The sequence below is a fragment of the Enhydra lutris genome, unplaced genomic scaffold (genome assembly GCF_002288905.1).
Source record: "Enhydra lutris kenyoni isolate GAN:26980312 unplaced genomic scaffold, ASM228890v2 scaffoldscaffold17, whole genome shotgun sequence".
NCBI classification, from domain to species: Eukaryota; Metazoa; Chordata; class Mammalia; order Carnivora; family Mustelidae; genus Enhydra; species Enhydra lutris.
The window spans coordinates 7,450,943-7,474,737 of record NW_019154101.1 but is presented as its reverse complement, the minus strand read 5'-3'; the positions used below and the strand labels follow the sequence as shown (position 1 = coordinate 7,474,737).

The following is a 23,795-nucleotide window of genomic DNA, read 5'->3' as shown; positions in this document are numbered from 1 at the left end:
ACAAAATACTTAGTAAGACTTTAGCAGTTGTTAGTTATTATGAATTCCAAAATGCCCTGGCCCAAACCTTATCCTTTCTGTTTCCAAACATGATCATTTTTCCTGCTTTTATGCTTCTGATCCTGCCATTTTTCCCCCCACCACCGGAATGCTCTTCTCCTTTCATCTACTTTACAGAGCAGCTGAATGCTGTTTTTACCAGGAAACCCAACTTGGTTTCCCCAGATGGAAATTTGTCCCCCTCCTCAGAAACCCCTCAGCACTGCCTTAGTACAGAAGAGCCTGGCTCAGGAACCAGCCAACCTGCTTGGGAATTCTGGCTCTCCCTCTGCCTAGCCATTTGGTGCTGGCAAGTGTTCACATCTGTGTCATTAAATAACAAAATTCAACTGAGTATATTTGAAGATCAAATTGGCTCTTTATTAAATGATTTGTGAATCAGGCAGGCAGCACCCCGTCCAGCATCCTGTCCCATCCGTCCAAGTAGAAAGGACCCCCACAGAGCTATAAGAGAGAGAAGATTTTAAAGGCAGAGAAGAGGGCAGAAAAAGGAAATTATCAGCAAAGAATGTACATTTGACCTTGAACAATACAAGTTTATGGGCACTAACCATCCCCCTCCATGTAGTTGCAAATCTACATATAACTTTTGACTCCCCCCAAAAACATACCTAATATCCTGCTATTGATGAAACATAAACAGCCGATTAATACATATTTTGTATATAATATGAATTATATGCTGTATTCTTATAATAAAATAAGCTAGAGAAAAGAGAATGTTATTCATAAGTTCATAAGGAAGAAAAAATACATTTATGGTATTGTACTGAATTTATTAAAAAAAATCCTGCGTCTAAGTGGACCCACTTAAGGGTCACTTGTGTTGTTCCAGGTAAGGTCAGCCCCCTAAGGGTAATGGAAAGGGCCTATGGGGGGTAGATTGCTTTCCTAGTGCTGATTAGACAATTCCATGTTAACTGGCTAAAGCTTACATTCCTATGGGGTTGAAACTTCAATGAGGTTATAAGTGTTAAGTCTTGTTTTGCTGACATCAGGTTTAGCAAAAGTGACTCCATTTGGGGCCTGCTCCCTCCTTTTTCACAGTGTAATGGGAATGACATTAGCAATGACAAGAAGGATTAAATGAGTCACAAAAAGTATTTAGCACAGTACCTGGCATGTTAAAAAAATATTCTCTGGGTGTTTGCTATCTTTGTTACCACTGTGTCAGTATCCTGCCTCTCGTTTGCAGGTGTCTTGAGCACAGCAGGGTGTTTATGTCTGTCCTACATGAAGTCTTGCAGATGTTACTAAGGTGACCACACATCCCAGTTCTCCCGATATCCCAGCATAGATATTAATAGTGACTTCTTTCTCCCTAAAAAATGCCATCGTTTGGCTAATACGTGAGCCACTGTATTACCCACTTGGCAAATGTGTATTGAATAAGTGAAGGAAGGTATGAATGAGGCTTGTTGATCCAGATCCCATGACTCAGTTACTTCCCTCCCTCCAGACTCACGGCTGACAGTCAGAAAGCTCCTTCGCATTCTCCCTGCTGTGACCTCCAAGCCCTCTGTGCACTTGACCTGACCCTGTCACTTTGGAATGTTCCGCTCCATCGGTGTATCCTACTTAGTTCTCCCTTCCTCTGAGACCCTTCTCCCTCTTGTTATGTGCACACCTGAAAGCCCATACAAACTCCTTCACACTGAAATAATAATACATAGCCATTTAATGGGATGGGTGAAAAGAGCTTTTAGTTTAACACAAAATGTTTTAATCCCAAAAGATGAAAATTCTGACATCAGAAATAAGCTCTTACGGGATGGCCACTTGCCAGGGGAAGCCACCATAAACCTCCATGGAATCCTTTTATAGATTTGTATTTATTTTCTGAGACAGGATGTAGGTCTCTGCCCCCATCATTCCTGTGCCCCTCCCAAGTCTCACCCCTGATGGGATTGGGGCCTTTTGGTCTAATGGTATATGATGTATGAGCAAGAGTCTCAGGAACTCCACTCTGAAAAGTGTGATGATGACCTAGAGAACATAGACTTGCTGGAATATAGCTGAGGATAAGTAACAAATGAAATCTGGACGCAAGGGACAGTGCTTCAAAAAGGAGACCCCAGGGGACTTGGGGTTTCCAGGTGAATTTCCAACATCTAGTGGCAGAATTATATATACACATCCATTTCTTCTGCAAACTTGGTACTGAGTGTCTAGTATAGACGAAGCACTGGGTGAGGCCTTAGGGTAGGAGAGGGTAATGGACATTAGTATGGCAAAAATTAAAAAAAGAGTGGCTCCCTTTCCCCAAGGCCCTTATGAATTAGCTAAATAAGGGGAGCAGAAACAAGTGAAATGAGGGTCTGCTGGCATCACATATGAAACAAATATGGAGCTACACAGCAAAAGGATTCCAAGTCACCAGGGTAAAAGACTGGGAGAGACTTTGGGTATTGCCCCAGCATTCTCAACTGGTAGGAATCGATGGGCTCCTAGTTTGGGAGACAGGAGAGCAGGCCTGGTGGAGGGGACCCTGGTCAACCTCATTCTAAAAACAGGAACAGGCATGGAGCATGGTCTAGTGTTCATTCCACCCCAGCTTTCCCAAGAAAGTAAGAGAGACACTATGAAGATTAAATCCACTGTCAGTTTTAGAGGAGGCAAGCCCTGTTCCAAATTAACAGAGCAATTAACCTGTAGAGCCAGAGGAACACACAGAACCTGGCAACTTTCAAAGGATGTAATTTATCCAATTAAACATTTTATGCCACTGTTAGCTACATAGGGTTAGTGTATTAGTAACCCAAAAGGTCTCTAATTCCTAGGCCTTTCGGATTTTTTATCTTTCTGCCCAGGTACATCTGTCTGCCTATACAATTATCTCATCCAAAGTACACTATATGATATAATTATATGGAAGTTTATTTAACTCTATTTCTGTTCCGTGGACCATACATTACTCAAAGTTTATATAAGCTGCTTAGAAATGGTGTTCCAGCTTTTTTTTTTTTTGCAGTTTTATTCCTTTATTTGATAATCAGCAATTAGTTCTCATCCACATTAGCAGTCTGTAGATTTCTGAAAGTGGTGACAGGTACATAGGTAACCAACGTATAGAGCTTGTTTAGTGACTCTTCATACCCCTTCTGTTTTCTGGACCACTACTCATGGATATAGTATGGAGCATTCCTTATTCCTTTGGCCCAGATAGCTTTGTTGAGCTTGGTTTCAACATGCACATCTACAGTTCCCATCTCCTTCATGGCAATATCTCTTTGAGAGCCCGAGGGGCACGCTTCTCCAGAAACCCACTCCATGGATGCACTTGTGAATGTCGATGGTGTATTCTCTGGTCACTATCTCATTGAAGACAGAATGAACCTTCTTCTTGCCACCCTTTTTTGCAGAAGCCATTCTGCCAGGCCCACGGTGGGAAGTGGTTTCCTAGCTTTTCATAAAGCTTCCTTCCTTTCTTCTATTCATATACTTTTTAAGAACTTGTTAACACCCTGTTGTCCATGCATTTTTACTTGACCAACCCAATATACAATGAGTGCCCCCAAGATCCTACCCCCACATAACTCACTTGACACTTGCCTCATATTTTGTCTTGCACCTGATAGAGCACAAATTTGTTGAGGGGAAGGATCAAGTCTTCTATTTCGATCACTTGTAGATCTGGAAGAATGCTCAGTACCTAACAGAGCTTTAATACATGATAGGTAGGTGCTGACCCACCAGAGCTTGGGTGACAGCCATGCACTTTAGCAAGAGCACAAGTTTTACAAACTAAGCCCACCTCTTCAGGCAGCCCAACCTAATCAAATCTGTGGGCAAGGGATAGTGTTTAGGTTTGTATCACTTAGAAACTTTCAGGTGGCAGGAAACCTAATTCAAATGGCTTAAACAAAAGACAAAATGAATTCATGCAGATAATCACAAAGCCCAGGGACAGTCTGGCTCTGAGTGTATTTGGGTTCAGAACTCAAATTGTATCATTAAACAAGATTTTCCCAATCTCTCAACTTTATCTTCTCACATTTTGGCTTTGCTTCTAGGCTCTTCCTCCTAACATGATGGGAATGGTGACAGCTTGAAACCTAATGATGTCTCAGCCAATGGAAGAGAGTGCCACCATCTACCCTAACTGTCTGATGGAATCTCATCAGCTCTGATTTGCTTACATGCCAATCCCCAGACCAATCACAAGACCCATAGGAATGCAGTGTGTTTATGGCTTAAACCTCGATCATATGCTATACTCCTACAGCCCAGGAAACTATGCTTTTAACAAGCTATCCATGTTTTTCTAGTATACATTACAGTTTGGGCATTGTTAGTCTAGGGTTTGGCCACATGAGTAGGTACCCAAGAGAGTGGAGAAGATCTTTCCAGATCTCCCTCCCAGAGGCTGGGAGTACAGATAGCTTACTGTCTCAGATATCTATATAGACATGGAGTTGCTTAAGATGGTGATGGGGCTTAGGACCAGGGGGCAACAGAAGACTGTTAGCTGGAGGTCCTTCCTATCAAAGAGTAAATTTCATTTAGCAAGACTCAAAGATATTTTGAGACTTTGGTCCACCACTTGGATCCATCTGACTCAAAGTCATGGAATTGTGAAATTTCAGCTTTGGAAAGGCCTATAACGGTCATGTAATCGAAACCCAATCACCATTTGATCCCCAAGTTCCCTAGACATCATTCCTTGCCAACTGGTCACCAAGCTATTCCATAAATACTTCCCCCCCAATGGAGTAGTCCTCCCTTCTCGAAACAGCCAACCATCTTCTCACATCTGTATGCTTAAAATGTTTTAATCTATTTGGCAAAAGTCTATCTCTTCATAAATTTCTTCCATCAGCCCTGGTTGTCTCTCTTGGAAAGATATAGGACAATTCGATTCTTTGTTCCAAAAGAAAGCCCCTTGTGCATGGTGTGTGAAGACAGTTATACACCCTCTGGTGACCCCAGCCTACAGGATAAATGGCCTGGACTCTGTGTCCTATCTCAGGTGACATGGAATCTTACCTCCTTACTCTCTTGGCTGGCCTCCCTCCTGAAGGTACTCTACTTGGTCTGTCCCTCCCTCTTAAAGCATAATGCTCAAAACCCAACAGCACTCTGACACTGATCTGAGGAGAGAACAGACTATTGTCTCATTCTAGACACTACCCTTTCATCGTTATGCCTCAGCATTGCTGTAACTATTATAGCAACCACCTCTCAGTGTTTACTCACAGTGGGTTTTCTTCCAATCCCCCAACTCAGGCTTACACCGCTAAGCTACATCTGTCCATCGTATATCCTGCAGAGATTTTTGTGAACCCAAGTTTATGACCTTAGGGATAATGAGCAAATTTCAGGCAGGAAGAATAATCTAAACAATTCTATTACAGCTGCCTACTCATTAATAATTGTAATCTTTTAAATAACACATAAGGATCTAAAAAATAAAATTCAACAAACATCAAGCACTGCTACATACCAGTACTGAGAACATGAAGATGAAAAGGAGGAAAAGATTGCTTGCTTTTGGTGGGGCTCACAATCTGGCCAAGGAAATAGAGCTCAACAACCAACTCTAAAACAGTGGGTGCAGTTAACATGGTAATGGTATGTACAAACTGTCCTCCCACTGTGAAGGGATTGTGGGGCCTTACCCAAGTGCTGACATCAGAGCTGGATTTGGAAAAGCATATCTAATTTCTGCAGTCAGCAAAGGAGAGGCCAGATATTCCAGGCAGCAAGAGCAGCATGCAAAGGTCTAGAAGCATAAACGTGATGCATGCTCCTGGAGCTGGGACTCAGCCTGGGTGGTTGGAATCTACAGGAAGAGAAGCTGGGGAGGAAGGCTGGAAAGTCAGGCTTCAGCTCAGTCATGAGGGCCTGATGACTGCGTCTTATCCTGTGGTCTCTGGGAAGAGGGTAAAGATCCTTGAAGAAGAATCGACAAGTGGAGACACTGGAAGCAAGGAAACCAGAGAAGAGATCCCTAGAGTTAAGCAAGGAGTGGTATCTAGAATATATACAAATTTCTTGCAGATCAATAAAGATAAAACAATAGGAAAATAAGCCAAGGTATGAACAGGTGATTCATAGAACAGAAAACATGAATAGCCCTTAAATAAACATAAAAATGTCAACTTCATAAACAATCAAGGAAATTAAAATTAAGATCACAATACGGCGCCATTTCACCACCATCAGATTGGAAAATTTGAAAGTCTGTCCATACCGAACATTCATGAAACACTCACACGCTGCTAGTGAAAGTATCAGTTACAGGGCTGCTTTGGAAAGCAATGTGTCCTCGTCTAATAGAGCTGCAATATACACACCATTGCATCCAGCACTCCACTTCCAGTGCTGGTCCCAGGGAAATCCCCTCATGTGTTCAAAGAGACACATACAAAGATGGTCACTACGACACTGCTTGTGATAGTAGAGAGAGAGGGAGAGAGACAGAGAGAAGGAGAGAGAGAGAGAGAGAGAGAGAGAAAAACTACCAACATGATGGCTATTGTGGGTTGAACCGAATTCCCCCAAAGCTGATATGTTGAAATCCTAACCCTCCAGGACCTCAGATGGTAACTGTATTTGCAGATAGGGTCTTTTTTTTTGCTAACACATAATATATTATTTGTTTCAGGGCTACAGGTCTATGAATCATAAGTCTTACACAATTCACAGCTCTTACCATAGCACATACCCTCCCCAATGTCCATCCCCCATCCACTCCATCCCTCCCACCCATCTCCACTCCAGCAGCCCTCAGTTTGTTTCCTGAGATTAGGAGTCTCTTATGGTTTGTCTCCCTCTCTGGTTTCATCTTGCTTGATTTTTCCCTCCCTTCCCCTATGATCCTTTGTCTTGTTTCTCAAATTCTTCATATCAGTGAGATCATATGATAATTGCCTTTCTCTGATTGACTCATTTCACTTAGCATAATACCCTCTAGTTCCATCCACGTCATTGCAATTGGCAAGATTTCGTGGTTTTTTTTTGATGGCTGCATAGTATTCCCTTGTGTGTATCTAAATGTCTATATGTACATATATATACCACAGCAGGTAGGGTCTTTAAAAAGGTGATTAAGTTACAATGAGGCAATCCAGTATGACTGATGGCTTTCTAGAAAGAGGAAATGAGACACAGGGAGAAGCAGCGGCCATTTACAAGCCCAGGAGAGGGTCCTCAGAAGAAACCAACCCTGCCAACATATTCATCTTGCCCCCTTTAGCCTCCAGAACTGCAAGGAAATGAATTTTTTTTAAAGATTTAATTTATTTATTTGACAGAGAGAGAGAGATCACAAGTAGGCAGAGAGGCAGACAGAGAGAGGAGAAAGCAGGCTCCCTGCTGAGCAGAGAGCCCGATGTGGGGCTCAATCCCAGGACCCTGAGATCATGACCTGAGCCGAAGGCAGAGGCTTAACCCACTGAGCCACCCAGACGCCCCAAGGAAATGAATTTTTGTTGTTTGGGCCACCCAGTCTATAGCACTTTGTCACGGCAGCCCCAGCAAGCTAATACACTGGACTCTAATGAAGGCTTGAAATTAAAATTAATTCAATTAAAAGAAGAAACTGGATCTACAGGTATCAACATGGCTACAGCCTGAAAACATAACATTGAATCAAAACCTAAGTTACTCAGGGCACTTGGATGGCTCCATCTGTTAAGCGTCCAATTCTTGGTTTCGGCTCAGGTCATGATCTCAAGATCATGAGATGAAGCCCTGCGTTGGGCTTCCCACTGGGTGTGGAGCCTGCTTAAAATTCTTTCACCTCTCCCATTCTCCCTACCCCTCCCCTTCCTCTTTAAAATAAATAAAGTTCAAAAAAATACTAAGTTACAGAAAGTACATTCAGTTGGAGACCAATTCTGTACCTCCATGGCTGGAAATGATACAGAACCATTTCAGGCTATCAGTGACAGAGGAGGGGAGGGTGGGAGCAGGACAGTGGGGAAATGGGAAGGGGCTTCAGCTATAAGATTATATATACACCCACATATAGAATGCTCATGGTATCTATGCATGGAGTGCATGTAATGTACACAGGTATGGAATGAGAAGATGTGAGCTTTTTTTATTATTATTATTGTGGTGGTAGGCACACGGCATGCTTTTCTCTGCATCTTATTGTAACTTAAAACCTTTTAACAATTTCTTTAAAACACTGTTTTACAAGGCAATGGTACAAGCCTGGGAGAGAAGTGGTAAAGTCTTGAAACAGGGCAGCAGCTCAGGAGAAACTCACCGATATCACATGGTGAGGGACTATTTTTTCTCTTCTGTTATATATTCCTTTTCTTCCAGGCGATGGTGTAGCTCTCTTATTCAAAAATGGCTGTACTAGCCGCTTTCTTCCCAGTACAAGCCCCGGGAGTAGCAGTGTCATGAGACTCCGTTCATGTACTCCTTTTAAGTCCAGAGATACCCCCTCTAGGTGTACTGCTAGCAAAAGCCTTTGCCTGGGTGGTCCCGCCTTTAAGAAGGATGTCCAGAGCAGGCCCTCAGTGTGGAGTTTTCAGAAATCTAGACATGGACACGTTCATTCTGCCCAAAATGGCCCAGGAGCAGGCCCAGGGATGTACCTACATGGCACAGGGGTGTTTCCAGTTCCACTGTGGCCTCTAATGATCCCTTTCCCTGGGCAAGTTGCCGATCCCTGAGGCTCAGTTTCCCCTTCAGGGAAGCCAGGGGTTCAGACTCGATGACATCTGTCTGTCTCCTCTCGTGCTCTGGGGACTGGGAGCACAGGCCCCGCTGGGACCCAGCAGCCACCAAGTTAGGCCAGGCCCTCCCTCCGCTGAGCTGCCTGGGAAGGTGTGCGCACTTGTTGTGTCCTGAAGAGGCAGGTGCGATGCTCACTTCTGAGTCTTAGCGTATCAATCAACACCTCCAAGGGAGCATTCTGAGATTCACAGCCAGGAAATCGACCCAGCCTTTATTTATCTAAGCTTGTTTATGGCTCCGAAGGCTGTGCGATTTACTTGCAGGCTAAGAGCTCCAGCTCAATGTAGGTCTATATTTGGTTCCAACTTGAAAATCATAACTGCTAAAATCCCACATCGAGCAGACAGTTGGCACGTTAGGCCCTGTTTCTGGAGCTAAAGTGGGATATGTCAGAGATAATCAACCAAGCAATCAATCAATACTTGTTGACTCCTTGTCCTGTGCCGTCAGCTAACTTGAACTAGGCGGTTCGTCTGGTACCCCTTCCTGCCTGTCCCCAAAGCCTCAGCACCTTCTGGGCCCCCTGCCTTGTTCCAGGACCTGGTACCCTCCATCCCACTTCTTTACCTGATCCAAACTCTGTCTCAGAGAGAATCTCCCTCAGTCATTGAGCCCTTGAACTGGCCCTGTTCAAAGGACCGCTTTGGGCATTCCTGTGGGACTTTTGGGCATCAGGGAATAAGCAGGTGGCAAATATACATTCTCTAATCTGCCATCTTTACTCCCTTCTCCCACCCCATGGCTCTCTGTCCATCCTGGAGAGGGAATGAATTCTGACATCACCACTTGCTAGCTTATGATCAGTCTTGGGGCAGCTTGCTCAACTCTCTGAGCCCTAGTGCCCTCATCCCTAAAATGGGTCAACAGTGCCTACCTTCCTGGGGAACTTTTCAAGATTGATGTGTTAACATACCTGAAGCCCCTAGCACATAGAGGCAGCTCAGTAACGGGTGATTTTTGCAAACGAGTGGGCTTAGAGGAGGGCAGGAGGCTTCCCGGGGCCTCCAGCTCCCACCACAGGTTGCACTGGGTCATGCACTGGGAATTTCAAAGGAAGAAGCCCCGGTTCATGATCTCAAGGTCTTTGGTTCTAGCGGGGAGCTAATGTCACGTTAGAGAACATAAACAGTGACCAACACACAGCAGCACTGGGAGTAAGCTGACCACCCCCTACCTGAGGGTCACAGAACTAGAGATTAGGCTCCCACTCTGTGATGGTTAGCTACGGGATGGACTCCCAAATGGGCTCTGAGACAGAGAGATTCCCACTCTGCTCTTCACCTAACTGCTGGGGTCCCCTGGCCTCTGTTCCCTCATCTATAAAATGAGAAAGGGGTGAGGGAGGTTAACTTTCAAGGTCCATTTCTGGCCTTACGCTCTAAATGGTTTTCATTATCTCTCTCAAAAGCCTTCCTGCTTTTCTTCTTTCCATGAACCTTTCTTAATGCAACAACCAAAACAAAGACTACTGCCTATATAGAGTGTACATGGGGAGGGGGAGCCGACAACAAAGACAAGCAAAACATACAGGACACCAGGGTTTAGGAGAGCTACAGAGGAAAATAGAGGGGAGGCCTGAGAGGAGGCATGCGACTTTAGCTGGGGAAGGCTTCTCTGAGCGGCAACACCTGAGCAAAGACCAAGACGAGGAGCAGGAAACAGAGGGGGCAGAGGTACAAGAGCCCGGGGGTACCTTCAAAGTGTGGGCAGGTCATCTGTAGTAACGGGCGGCCGGGCAGGGTACCTGAGCATGGGTGCAGGTGGGAGAGCACGTGGACGTCCCTTCCCATGATTTCTGTGTCCCCAATGAAATAAGACGCGAGGTCATCAGCTGAGTGGGAGCATAGGGTTGGGGGAGACGCAAGAAGCTCTAATTAGTTACACAGCAGAGTGCGAACAAGCACAGACATGGGAAATGGAGAAACTGGCCAGCATGCCCTCAAAGGGGTACAACGAAACATTCTTTAAACCCATTCATACATTCATTTGGCAAAATGTGAGTGAGTGCTCTGGGCCAGCGCCATGCTAGGCAGTGCCAGACCAAGAGGCCTGGGAGAAGGGTCACCACACATCCCTATGGCCCAGGGTTATCCCTGGGAGGTGAGTGTGGGAAATTTCACAGGAAGGGAAGGAGCCAGTCCAGGGCCTGATCGTGAGCAGGTTACCGCTGTGAGCACCTGGGATGAGAGCCCACTGGGGGACCCTGGGAGATTGTGGAGAACAGCCCTCAGAGTTGTCCCAGAGAAGGAAGCTGGGGATCTCCCCACCAGCTCCAGTTCATCACTGGCCACATCTGCCCCTGGGTTGTGGGTTAGCTCGGGTCTTTCCAGCTGCTCCAGTAAATAGAGGAAGGCCTCCAGCTTGCAGTAAGAAAATGTCAGAATGTACAAGAACAGTGAGTGTCAAGAAAATATGAGCAGGCCCCAGCAACATCTGTACCACTCTTAGAAGTGTCTTGGTTTGGATGAAAGATCGTATGTCACCCTAAGTACAAGACACGGTCCTTCCTTTCAAAGAATGAATTGATTGGGGAGCTTAAGAAGAGGCTCAAACCTGAAAGAAAAAAGAAATGGTAAGAGAAGAAACAGGAGGCACAGGGTAACTTCCAAGTGAGTCTAGTCTTGAAGGAATCAGCGGAGGAAGCCGTCTCTCGGGCTGGGATGGAAGGTTCACAGAAGACGGGCGCCCAGCTGGGTGGCAATTGAATACGTAGAAAAGCAACGAAGGGCAAGAGTGAAGACCTGCTTCACGGGGATAGGTTTATTCTGCCTTTGTGGCCACAACCAACACAGAGACAGGTGGCTGCTGCTGATGTGGGGACCCCAAGGCGTGGCAGAGAAAGACTGATGCTCGTCCAGAGCCCCCTCTGGCCGCCTGCATCCTACAGGTGCAAGACGGTCTTGATTTGCAGCCAAGGCTGCTGTTTGGGAAGCAGTCATGGTTCAGAGGCTCTGCTTTGGGGAAGCATAAAACAAAGAAGGAGATTCTCATGGGCTGTTATAAAGCACTCTCAAAAATATATCTCTGATTTCCAGCCTTCCTGCACAGGGCACCTGCTGAAGATAAAGCCATGGTTCATGACAACAAATGACCCCCACATCTTCCTTCCTACAACGCCATCTAAGTTTAGCAAGTTTGGCCTCTGGTTCATCCACCCCTGGAGAGGGGACCAAGCACTTGGATGGTGCCCTCTGATGAAGATAAATTAATTAGCACAAAAGCACACAGTCACAGACGTACCACCTGGGTTTGAGTGTTCTCACGAGGATGATGATTGGATGATGCTGACTCAGGCCAGCATGGCCCCAGGGCCTGATTGCTGTTCACTCTCTGCCTGGAGGCCAGGTTCTCACATGCTGCTAGCTTTAACCCCCTCCATTCTCCAGCCGTTCTCGAGCCCCCCTCCTTCTGCCAGCTCCACACTGAGTTACCACTCTGGTCCAGGTGCCAAGGTCAGCCTGAGTCCCAGACCTCTCCCCAGAATTCACAGAGGAACCAGGAACCTATGTCTCTGCTCCAAACTCATCTTCCTGACCCTTGGCTGACAAAATGATTGTCCTCAAACGCAGTTATGTTCATTTGGGCACCCCAAATGAACCCGCCCAGGGCTCAGGAACCTTCAACCTCTTTAGGACTCACCGAATAGAACCCACATTTGAATGAAGGCCCTCCATCAGCCACCCCCTGCCCTCTGCCTCCCCTTGTCTCAGCTCCTCACTTGCTGGCAAGGCTGATCCGTGGCAGACAAACCCCCCAACCCGCTCTCGTCACAGACCTCACTGCTCCCTACTCACGGATCCCCACTTTCCCATCTTCTCCACCTCACACCCATCCTCTCCCTGGCAAATCCATCACTGTGGCTTGAACAAATGAGGTGGCAATTCCAACCTTTCCTAAAGACAACATTCTTGCCATGCGATGAGAGGTCAGTGTGATCTTCACTTCAGGCCCAACATTCCTGATGATGCAATGAACAAACAGAGAAGCCCCTCCTGGTCAGCCCCTCCCTTTTCAGATACCCCTCTCTACCACCCCCCACCCCCGCCAAGGTGGTGGAGAGCAGGTGTAACAGTTAGGGTTTGAGCTCTGGGCCCAACAGCTCCCCTGCATGGTAACTTGCAATTTTGCTAAAGTGCATTTTAACATTTTGAGGTGGGGTTGGTATTTAGGAATCATCTGTGGGCCCACAGAGAGGAGCCAAAGTGCCATTATTTGATAGTTTTAACTCAAATGCACTTACATCATGTTCCTACTATGTGCCAGGCACAGGGCAGCAGGCTTGGGTCCCTTTGCATGCAACGGACAGCCCCTCACTGAACATTGCTGTTCTAGACAAAGGAACCAGCCCTGGGTCATCATTCTTTTATGTGAAATAACTAACAGGAGGTCTTGGAGTCACCATACCCAGTTTATCCACCCAAGACCTCCGAACAAATCACTGCACATCCGTAGGTTACCACAGGACTCCAGTTCCACATCATCAGACCTAACCCTACCCTACCCACCAGAGCAGGGCAAGTGTTTTCCTAGGTTTTGCTGACCTATGTCCTTTATTCTCCTGGAAGGACGCTCATGGGATCCTGAGGCTCTGGGGTATCTGCCACCCTCAGGCATGATGGAGATTCTCTAGGTACCAAACGGGTCCCAGCTGAAGATGAGTCCATTGATGTAGCCCCCGGAGAGAGCCTGCCTGAGACTCTGGGGAAACCAGGCATCAGCCCTCCCCTGGGGTCCTGCTGGAGGAGCCACAGACCAGGGCCATTACTTCCAACTCGCCCCACAACCCCCGCTTAGTTAGAGAACTTAAAGCATCATTACATAACATGGAAAAATAAAACCAATGTTGATTAATACAAGTGGTTTCCCAAAGCTGTACTGATGTGTGCTCAATTTCAAATCCATTTCCCTTGTTTAATAGACTGAGAAGGTTTGAAGGATGACTCTAAGTCAGGGTGCTTTGTCACGGGCCCCAGAATGATGTGCGGGAGTGAGCCATGAGGACATCTGGGGGATGACTGTGCCAGACAGAGTGTGTGCAAAGACCCCAAGGAGTGAGTGGGCCCAAAGTGTTTTGGGATCTGCAAGAAGACCAGTGTGGCTGGAGCAGGAAGAACAAGGGGAACGTAGGTGAAGATGAGATCAGAGGACGTGAGGGCCAGACCTCAGAGCTGGGCTGCTTCAAGGCCAGCGTCAGCACTGCCTGGGAACTGCTTAAAACCTAGAATCTCAGACCTCCTACACACCCCAACCTACTAAGTCAGAACCCACCCCAACCAAGATCCATAAGTGTCCCTGTGCACAATTATGTTTGAGAAGAAGGTTATGGAAGAGGGGGTCTCAACTCCGACTGTATGTGATGATCACCTGCGGGGGGAGTACTTTTTAAAATGTTGCTGTACCCACCCCCCGACTAACCAAGATTTTCCAGAGATGGGTCCATGGAAATATATTTACTTTATTTTTTTTAAAGATTTTTATTTATTTACTTATTTGACAGACAGATCACAAGTTGGCAGAGAGGTAGGCAGAGAGAGAGGGAGGAAGCAGGCTCCCTGCTGAGCAGATAGCCCAATATGGGACTAGATCCCAGGACCCCGAGATCATGACCTGAACTGAAGGCAGAGGCTTTAACCCACTAAGCCACCCAGGCGCCCGGAAATATATTTACTTCAAAAACTTCTCTGATTATTCCAGTGTGCGGTCAGGGTCAGACCCCTGGATCACACACACCCACGTTTTGCAGAATTACTAAGACACCTCACTAGAGATGAGCGAGCCCCAGCAAGAGCACCTCTGTGATACCCTCTGTGATACAGTGGATGATCTGTCTCCCTGCCCAGAATGCCAGCTTCTTGAACGAGGGGCTGTCTCCTTCACTGTGCTTTCCCCAGTGCCCGTGGAGGGTTGGTATGCAGGATCTGCCTGGTGTGCAGCTGCTGGAGAACAGAACCAGTGAAGACGAGAGTGAGTGACCGTAAAAACCACACCTGTCGCTTGGGATTCCTAGCTGGAGCTCTGGCAAGTCCTGTCTCATCAGAGAGGTCCTCCTCAGGTGCTTCTCCTCCCTCAGAAGATGGCTTCACCAGACACTAACAATTTTGACTCCATTTTCTCCCCTTAGTGATGGAGATAACAGGATCCTAGAAAATTGGAGCCTAAGGTGTATCAGAGGTAACCCTGCAAGGCACACAGCTCTTAAGAAATTTCAGGAAGGGGGGGCACCTTGGGTGGCTCAGTGGGTTAAGCCTCTGCCTTTGGCTCAGGTCATGATCCCAGGGTCCTGGGATAGAGCCCCGCATCGGGCTCTCTGCTCAGCAGGGAGCTTGCTTCCCCCTCTTTCTCTGCCTGCCTCTAGGCCTACTTGTGATCTCTGCCTGTCAAATAAATAAAATAAAATAAAATAAAATAAAATAAATTTCAGGAAGGGAAATTGACTTGCCCTGGAGTATGGGACAAACTGAGTAGCAGGGCTAGGCTGGCTGGGTGGTCTTCTGTCTCCCAGGGCAAAGCCCGGCTCACTGTCCTCAGCCTCTTCCTCCACCTTTGCTTCCCTCTCCACAGTATGTCCAAATGCCCCCGTCACCTCCCACCAATGCTCTGCCTGCCCTCCACAACACCCCCCTTCCCTGTTCATTTCCCATAACCAGGGCCAGCTCAAAGTTGGGTGGGACTGAAACTTGAGCCATCTTAGGAAGCCCTTTCAAGGAAAAGACCATGAGTGCTCGCTTCTGCAGCACATATACTAAGGAAAACACCACGATATGAACACAAAATTAGATCCAAAAGCAAATATTTCCAATAAATAAGGGAAGAAATGAGAACAAATTACAAATTCTGAGAAGCTAACAAATGCCACAGAAATCACACAATCCAGAAAAATAAATTTATATTAACTAACTGCTTAGCACAGCTTTCTAATACATGCTTATAAGGACTTAGAATGTTTTCCACATTTAATGAGTGGAAGAATTCCCATTGGCTGGCATTCACCTCCATATTTCAAACCTGAATTTTCTCCACTGCCCACATACGTCGGGTGCTGGGTGCCTTGGACCTTGTTCACATACTGATACAACTTGGTCTACACCTTTATGTCACATCCCTAGGTAAATGGACAGAAGATAGAGGGGCACTCCTGGGTGCCCTGCCTATATGTGGATTACATGTGGAAGTAACTGCAAATCATACATATATCTCACTCAACCCCATGTATGTATTCTCAGTTCTAATTCCCTTTATCTGGGTCTGGGAATACCGTGTGGCCATTCAAAGGCCACCAGATGGGCTGGAAGGGCGCTGGATGGAAAGCTGCAGTGAGGAATGTCAGCAATCATAACTGACTGCAATTTGAATATTGTTTGCAAATTCCACAAAAACCTATGAGCACGTGAGGGCGCCCCAGTGGGTCCCACCACGGCTCTGGAAGGGCCCCAAAGGGCAAGCCTTCCCATGCTTTCCCGGGGATCCTGCCCCACCCTTTGCCTTCTCTGTGCTGTCCTACCTCAGAAAGGAGAATCACCAAAGAGAACACAAAAGCCAAAGATTTTAAACACGTGGGCATTAGTTTGCTAGGGCAGCTGTCACAACATACCACAGAGCAGGGAGCCTCAACAACGGAAATGTGCTGTCTCATAGTTCTGGGGGCCCGAAGTCCAGGACCAAACTGGCAGCACAGTGGGACCTTCTGAGGGGTGACAGGGAGAATCTGTTCCAGACCTCTCTCCCTGTGGCTCGTAGATGTCCATCTTCTCAGTGTCTCTTCTTACCATTTTCTCTCTCTGCATGTCTGTGTGTCCCCATTTCCCTCTTTCCATAAGGGCAACAGTCATACTGGGTGAGGGCCCTCCCCAGTGGCCATATTGTAACCCAGTGACCTCCCTGTAAAGACCCTGTCTCCAAATAAGGCCACATCCAGAAAGACTGAGGGGTTAGGACTCCTGCATATCATTGGGCGGGGCCACAGTTCAACCCCTAACAGTGGAGCAACGTTAACTGGTGTGTGCATCTCTGCAGAAAATTGAGGGAGAGGGATGGAAACCCAGAGAGACTTGCAGGGTGGGTGGGAGGCGTTATCTTGTTTACACTGTGCCTTTAGAAAAATTACCTCATTAGCGGTCTGTCTGCATCCAGGCCCAGCTGCAACCACTAAATCAATCATTTGGGGATCAGTTTGGCTTTCTTGGCCACCATAAATGGCACATTTTTTTAATTTGTTTTGATTTTCTGTGGGTGTCTCAAATGTCCAAAATGATGGAGCAGATGGAGATGCTGAAGTCTGAGGACAGACAGGAAAGATGGAAGCTCAGCTGGCCAAAGGGTGAAGCCCGAGAAGCAGGTCCAAGGTCTAGAGAGAGTGGAACAGGGAACGAGGACCCATCCCCAGGGCCTAGAGTAGACCAGGAGAGTCTCCATCTCTGCATCTAAAAGAGGCAGGCTGGGGGCGAGCAAGCCCCAGGGTTGCAGTGGATCCAAGGAACTTCTCAGCCTAAGAATTGACAGCAGATGAAAATAGAAAATCAGGAGCAGGTGACCCAAATCACCAGATACATAGATGAGGGCACCCCACTTTCTGCCTCAACAGCCTTCTCCAGTTCCCTTCTGGGGGTCCCAGAGGTGCCTCACAGGTGCTTCAGCAGCCGGACACTGAAGAATCTCTGCCCTTCCAGGGAGGCTCCTGTGGCCTTTCATGGACCTATTCTCAGGCTCAGAATTCCAACTCCTGCCCCTTGAGGACTCAGGAACAGTCATCGTGGAGAAAAAGCAGAGGTTAGCCGTCACAGCCCTGCACCATCCCACCCTTGCTATTTCTTTCTCCCTGCAACCAAAAGTGCCTGAAGCTATTGGCTCCAACAAACTGAGCCCAGAGGAAGCCCAGGCCCCCAGTTCAGCTGTGCCCTGAGCTCCAGCCCAGGATCAGCTGGAGGCCCATCCCTGACGAAGAGGAAGAGGACTGGTAAGTGCTACCTGCAGGTAAGGCCTCCTAGCAGTGGAATCAGGGGCATGTTGAGGAAAGATGGAGAGTGGGCTTGCCATGCCAAATGGTCGTTATTACAGCAAAGCTCAGGAAAAGGAGCCATGTCTGCTGAATAGACACGTAGCCTGTGTTTGCTTAGGTTGGCTGTGTTATTAGCTGTATAGCGTGACCCATGAGTGAATCGTAAAACCAGTTTAATGAGTTACAACCAGCAACTGAAAAAATAAAATAAGATAAGAAAGTTAGAGTGCAGTTTTCGTCAAGTGTGGAGTTTGACGAAAGCTCTGTTTCCTTTACACACACGTGCCTGTGCATACAGACAGAATGTAAGATTGTTTCTTACCATGACCTGTGGTAGGAAAGCTGAAATGCACTAATCCAGACCATAGCACTTAGCAACCTTGAACCTGAATACCAATGTGCAACAGATCTGGGAAGCTTTTTCAAAGCTGGGAAGCTTTTTCAAATGTAGATTTCCGGTCATCACATTCCAGAAATTTTGGAGGCCCTACCTCCTAGCGGGGCTTGGGAATATGCATTTGAAAAGCTCCCCCTGTGGTCCTGTTACATTTGGTTGGTGGCATATGATGTAAGAATCACTGGATCAGAAGGAAAAAATATGTATTTGGTAAAACTGTGTTCTAGGAAGCTTGAATGACATATGAAGATGCTTCTTTCGTCTTAAAGTCAGAGACTTGAGAAACAGGGACATAAGGATGGGTATTGGCAGGAGGGTGAGTGATATCCTTTCTCCATTTGTAAGGATGAATTCAGTTTCTGGCAGAAGTGGGTACCAAGAGACCATGCTTGGCTGTAAATTATGTTTAACAGGATTCGAAACCAGGCATACAAAAGGGCTAAATACCTCCCCTGAGTAAAATTTTATCTACTGAGTAGAACTGTCTACTCGGAGACCCAAATGGCTCAGGGAAGCCTCTTCTGAGACATAGCCCTGGACTGGGTGACATCTTAAGGTTGCCTTTCATGTCTGACATGCCATGATTCTAAGAGCAACAGGATGGAGGGAAAGGTTGGAAGACCCATGATCTCAAACACATCAGCCATTGATGAGGGCAGCAAGAGAAGGAGCCATGTCTATGAACAGACACCATCAAGTTGGATCATGACTCATCAGCGGGTCATGAAATCGATGAAGTGTTTTGAAAAATAAAATAGAATTAAATACAATAGAAACTATCATGGTGCCTTGCCTTTAGTCAGGATGCTTGGTTATTTATTGCTGCGTAAAAAAAAAAAAACAACACAAAACTTAGTGGCCCTAGAATGACAACATTTATTTGCTCACAATTCTGAAATTTGGGCAGGGCTCAGTGAAGGCAGATCATCTCTGCTCCACGGGCAAGAGTCAGGGCGGCTCACTTGAACTTGGAGCACCCACTTGCACGATGCCTTCATCCACATGGGTGGGAGCTCTGCTTCGGGGGTTAGCTGGGGCCTGCATGCTCCAGCAGGTGGCCTCTCCATCTGTATGGCTTATTTGCTTCTGCAGTATGACTTCTGGATTCCCAGGAGCTACACACCAAGAGCAAACCTTCCCAGAGGGCAAATGTCTCCATGTACAAGAGCTTATCTCATCTCTTCTCCCATTACCCCTGCTGATGTCTTATGGCTGAAGTCCAGAGTCATCCTGAGAGGGGACAACACAGGACAGGAATGCTGGTGGTTCATAGCAGACCACAAACACTGGTTCCTTAAAAAAAAAAAAAAAAATTCCAATCATGTATGTGTATAAATAGCGAGTAGCAATGTGAAATATATTCCTAGTAGTTAATCACAGTTGAAAGGTTTAAAGGTTTAAGAAACAGTGCTAGAGAGCCCTGGGATACAGAGAGAAGACAATCCTAATTTCCTTGGTTTCTATTTCCCCAATACTTTTGTGTATATTTACCCTATCTGTCCATTTTTCCGATACTGTTCCCCCTTTTATTCTTCTTTTTTATTTCCTCTTTTGTTTCTCTCTCTCTCTCCTTATCTCTTTCCTTCCCAGTTTTCCTATCTCTGTCACTCAGCCATTTTTTTACACTTTATCTTTCACATCCAAACACCTCTTTCAAACACAAGCATACGTAACCCGAACACAAACTAGTGTCCCATGTGACGCATTCTCTGTACAGCCTCACATATAAATGAGCACAGCCCAGTTGCCAAAAGTAATTTTACATTTGTGTCAATTTTTTCTGCATCTCTTAAGGAATAGTAATGAGAATCCAGTTTAAATTCCACAGACAAACTGCAAAATTCCTTCTCCTCCCTCAGTGCCCACCTGGCAACTTCTCTAGTGTCTCCCACTTGCCAAACCCACAAAACTGCCAACACTCAGCCCAGATGGCATTACCCAACCAACACCCTGCTCTCCACTTAGTCTCTGTCCACCTCAGCAGGGTGCAAGAATGGCAGAGGACAACCCAGCCAGAGCAAGGATGGCAGTGGACAACCCCACCCTTTCCCCAAATATGCCTTGCCATAATGGGGAGACACTTCCTGTCCTGCAAAAATGATTTCTTCACCAGCCCAACCCCTCGGTGGTGGGCAGCCTCCATTTGGACCCCTGGGCAGCAGCTGTGAGAGTGGCAGAAAGAAAGCAGTGCACATCAGAGGGCAGGACTGCAGGCTTGGAATGCGCTTGGCACAGACCTGTTGCCCTGGTGTGTGCCCTTGACACAGACCTGAGCCCTGAAAAGAGGGGCAAGCCCGTTCCACTCCAAGAGAGAAGCACTCACGCACCTGCAAAGCAGGTAAGGTCTGCAGACCCTCAGCTGTGGGAAGCAAGGTCAGAATGCCTAGAAGGGCTATGGACCAAGGATCTGGGAATGGGCTGGGTAATTGAAGTTGGCTTTTTCGTCCTTGCTCCCTTTGTTACTTTGGCTCATATTCCTGAGTCCTTATTCATTAGCTGTTGGATACTTTCACACTTACATGCACATGTACACGTGCACATATGTACACACATACACATGCATGCGTGCGCACACACACACACACACCAGCAGTCTGGGACATAAAGAAAGCTATGGAGCTAAACAATGAATTCTGGAACACTGAAAAGAAATTTTTAAAAAAAATTAAAATTCAAAAAAGAAAAACCTAAAAGAGGACTTCCAACGACCTACATTTTGTCCTCAAACTTTCGAATTGATTCCATTCTTTCCAATTTGTCTCCTGGCTCAGGCAAAAGACCCTGAGCGCAAAGCACCCCCTGATGGGACATGAAACTAGCCCCTCAAGCAGTAAGGACCGCCCTGAGCCAGCAAGACCCCTCCCATGATGGATGTGCCCTTCACTGCCCACCTGCAGGTACCCACCCCACCCGTGTCCCACATTTTCCTTCTGTAAACCGGGATGTATTTTCAGCACTTTGGAGACAATTTTTGAGATACTAGTTTGCAGTATTCCCAGTGTGGGAACAAATAAATAAATTCCTTTCTTGTTTCACCACAAGAAGAAAGAAAGAAAGAAAGAAAGAAAGAAAGAAAGAAAGAAAGAAAGAAAGAAAGAAAGCTTGTCTCTTGAAATTTCTTTTTTTTTTTTAATTTTTTCTAAACATATAGTGTATTTTTAGCCCCAGGGGTACAGGTCTGTGAAATTTCTTTTTTAAAAAAAGGTTTTATTTATTTATTTGAGAGAGAGATAGCAAGAGAGAGCATGAGCATGAACGGGGTGAAGGGCAGAGGGAGAAGCAGCCTCCCTGCTGAGCAGAGAGCCCGATGCAGGACTTGATCCCAGGACCCCAGGATCATGACCTGAGCCAAAGGCAGATGCTTAACCGACTGAGCCACCTAGACACCCCCAGGCACTTAAAATTTCAACCTCAAGGTTTCAGCCAGTTAGATAAAAAGACCAGCCAGACACAGACCTCAGGTGCCCCAGTGGTGGATGCTGGGATTCCTGCCTCTACTGTCCACCTCTACAGAGGAGCAAGGTAAATATACCTGTCCACTTTCTCTGCTTTCCTAATGATCCCTCTGCCAAGAAAGCAGAAAGCTGAGTTCTGACGTGGCTGACAAATGCTGAGCCATTCCCAGTCTTAGAGCCGGCTCCCTCATGAAACCAAAGAGCAAGAGCAGGAACAGGGCCTTGGAAATCACCGAGGGTGGCAGGTCCCCTGGTACTAAGGTCCAGAAAAGAAGGCTTACTCAAGATCACAGCCTACTGTACCCATATTTATCTTCCGACATACACCTATTGAAAACCTACCACTTCCCAAGGCTTGTTTTAATGGCAGGGATACAATGGTGAACAGGAATGGTCTCTATTCCCAAGGAGTTTACCTCCTAGTTAGCTATAACAAGGTAACCACATAAAGTACCTGTGTGTCAGGTGGCAGTAAGTACCAGAGAGAAACATAAAGTAGAGGACAGGGCTAGAGAGCGCGTTGGAGGTGAAGACAGTTTTCAGCGGGGAAACATTTGCGTGAAAGCCTGAAGGAGGTAAGGGAGCCTCTCTGGGGAGGAGGGTCAGGGGCGGGGCGGGGGGCAGGATGTTCCAGGCAAAGGGAAGAGTGAGTGCGAAGTCCAAAAGTCAGGGGCATGGCTGGATGTTGGAGAAAAGGCAAAGAGAGCAGTGTGGCTGGCAGTGTGGCTGGAGTTGAGTGAGCCAGGAGTTGAGTGGTGGCATCTAAAGTCAGAGAAGCCTGGGAAGGTCTGGGGACCAGTTCTCATGACCCCTGAAGCCACTGTAAGGACGTGACCTTTACTCCACTAGAGATCCGAGGGAAGGCTCTGAGCAGAGGTGGGAACTGGTTTCAGTTTTCAAGGGCTGCTGTGTCATGAATACACAAAAGGGTGGTGGGGGTGGGATCAGGGCATCAGTGTGGGAGACTCTGCTCCTGCAAAAGTCTAGGCAAGAAATAATGATGCTTGGACCAGAGAGGCAGCGGGGAGGTGGGGAGAAGTGATCAGACAGAGTTTGGAGGATTAAGGCAGCAGTATTTACTGAAGGACTGGATATGAGGTATGACAGGAAGAGAAGAGTCAAAATGACCCTTGGGGTCTTGTCTTCAGCTACCACAAGGAAGGAGTTGCCCATGACAGAGGAGATTGAAGTTCAAGCGTATTGCATGCGACGCCCTAGATACATGGATGACGGTGGCTAGAGGAGGCGGTTCAGAGAGGAGCTCACTGATGCAGAGCCAGGCCTTGCACCCAAGGACTCACAGAAGCACCAGACCAACCCCGTGCATGCAGGAATGTCAAAAAGTCTGCCACTTGACAAAGGCTGGGCTGACAATGGAGAAGCTCCACGCATCCTCACATCCTCGGGGCAGTACCATCCAGAGGGGCCACCGCAACAGAAAAGCTAGCACAGCAGAGTGCTGACATTCAGCTCCGGTGTGAGCCAGATACAAGTGTCCACATACAAGTGAAGCTAATTTCCCCCACAGGTGCCTCCAACCTTGAAGACCCCTGGGAGCCCGCTGGGAAACATGCTATACAGTGAGCGATACAGGGGTTTGCTTGAGACTTGCTCAGGCGGCAGAATGAGCACATTTGACTAATATTCTCTAGACCCACAAATCCCAAAGGTCTGAGCTACAAAGAGGACCAAAGAACTCAGAGGATGGCAGCTGCCTGCTGGTATTTGCAGAGCACCACCCAATTAATTAGCAGGTGCACATGAGTGGCTGGGTTGAGAAGGAGGAAATTTAAGAGATGTCTTCGTGGGATTCCCCAGAAGCAGACCCTGAGACAAAGATGTGGTAGCTTATTTAGGGAGTGAGCCCAGGAAGCAGCAGCAGGAGAGTGAGAAAGTAAGACAGGGAATGAATGTATTAATGAGCTCGGTTCCTCTGGCCTCCCTCTAGGAGACTGACAGCACAGAATATGTCATGGGGTGTCCCACTCAAGGGGCTAGGAACTGGGGTATTTATCCACTAACTCTCACCCGTCATTTGCAGAGAGCTCTTCTCAGAGACTTCAACTTCCTGACACTTCTAGAATGTCCCTTATCTCGGCCTCCCACTCTGCTGCAGTCAGAGAGAGCAGCAGGTGTTTGCAGTAGGAAGCTGTCAGCATGTGCTGAAAATTAGAGCACTAAGGGGGATTGG

The 23,795-nt window shown here is 47.0% G+C and overlaps 1 pseudogene; it reads right to left on the bottom strand.

Moving 5' to 3' along the window:
* Nucleotides 1-3,059: 3,059 nt before the first annotated feature.
* LOC111147850 lies at nucleotides 3,060-3,435 on the bottom strand (annotated as a pseudogene).
* Nucleotides 3,436-23,795: the final 20,360 nt, after the last annotated feature.